Source organism: Octopus bimaculoides, chromosome 4 (assembly GCF_001194135.2).
Source record: "Octopus bimaculoides isolate UCB-OBI-ISO-001 chromosome 4, ASM119413v2, whole genome shotgun sequence".
NCBI classification, from domain to species: domain Eukaryota; kingdom Metazoa; phylum Mollusca; class Cephalopoda; order Octopoda; family Octopodidae; genus Octopus; species Octopus bimaculoides.
The window spans coordinates 51523889-51525646 of NC_068984.1; the positions used below are offsets into that span (position 1 = coordinate 51523889).

General features: G+C 40.4%; 1 protein-coding gene across 1 annotated transcript in view; it reads right to left on the bottom strand.

Moving 5' to 3' along the window:
• The window catches only part of LOC106870198 (periostin), a 43549-nt gene that overhangs the window by 30516 nt on the left and 11275 nt on the right, over positions 1-1758 (bottom strand). The gene's annotated exons all lie outside the window — the stretch shown is intronic.

Below are 1758 nucleotides of genomic sequence, written 5' to 3' on the forward strand. Positions count from 1 at the left end.
GTGTGTGTGTGTGTGTGTGTGTGTGAGTGTGTTTGTCTCCTACCACCTCTTGACAACTGGTGTCGGTTTGTCTACGTACTTGTAACTTAGTGATTCGGCAAAATAAACACCAATAGAATAAATACCAGCCTTAAATAAAAAAAAGTACTGGTGTCGATTTCTTCGACTAAACTCTTCCAGTAGGTACCCAAGCATGGCCGCAGTCCAATGACTGAAACAAGTAAATGATAAACGATTATCCCATTGGGGTTTTCGCCTTTAAAATGCTCAGTAGTGTGAATATCGTTGCGTAGATATTGTTTATCATGAGTTATTGCTCTTACACTTTGAACAGTATATAAAACGAATGCTTTTTCCTTTTAGCTTTTGCTTTTCTGGTGTTTGGGGTTTAACCCTTTAGTGTTTAAACTGGCCATATCTGGCCAGAATATTATCCTTGTTTTATGTTCAAACTTATGAGATTCAGCCTCTCACACCTACCCTACAATGTCATTCTAAAGATAAATAATCATATCATCAAAATCTTGAAGCTATGAGACAAGGCACAATTAATTCAAAACAATATGAATAAATAAATATTACATTTGACAAAGTAATCTAAACACTAAAGGGTTAAATTGTTGGGTTTTTTTTTCACTGAAGAACACGGTAATTTGGATGGAGTTTTTTCTCTTCCGAATCAATACTGAAGATTAAGTGAACACAGTTGTCTAATATCAACCTGAGATTGTTGCTTTGTAATGGCCTATTATTTTACATTTAACAAGTAGCATTTGAAATAATTGTAGTTGCATGGATTGGACGGAATTTATTGAAGCAGATTTTCTAGTCAGATGCTCTTCCTATCACTATTACTCGTTTCCAAGCAAGGTAATACTTCCTCACGTGACATACTCTCACTGTATATTGGAAATGGACGACACAGCTTGTTTGACAGTAACCACCATTTTACTACAGCTATTATATGATGTCAAGACAAACACATATACACACAAACATAACTACTACTCTAAGGCCTTCGACTGTGTGAGACACAGCAAGCTGCGGGACGTCATGACGGACATAGGATTTTCTGAACACTGAGTCGCACTGCTGACGTGACTATATCAAGATCAACAGTCATCTGTCAGGACGACCGTCGGTGACACCGAGTGGTTCGGCATTGAGAGGGGTGTCCGACAGGGATGTGTTCTGCCTCCATATCTGTACAACATCTATGCAGCAAACCGCCTAAGAGTGGTGAAGGAGAACTACGACGGTGGTGTGCAGACTGGCGGAGAAAGGCTGTACAATCTGAGATACGCTGATGACACAACCCTCATAAGTAATAGCAAGGACGAATTGCTGCAGATGATACGCAAAGTGAAAGACATGAGTGCACTGAGTGACCTATTCCTGAATGTAAAGAAGACAAAGATCTTGGTGGTGGATAAGTACAGGACAGACGAAGGTGACTTCACCGTAGACGGAGAGATGATTCAGGAAGTGGATGATTTTGTGTATTTGAGATTCACAGTCAGCACCAGTGAATCAAGTACAAGATACGGAGAAGTCACGCGATCATAACTGGCAAGGTGAACGGCAGATGTAAAAGAGGCAGACCATCCACCCCTTGGCTGAAAGACATCGCAGCCACAGGATTGTCTTTATTCTCAGCTGTCCATGGGGCAGAGGACAGGAGAGGAGAAGGTAGCAAGACATCGTAATGATCACAGCATCGCATAGTGCGACACCTGACTATATATATATATATATATA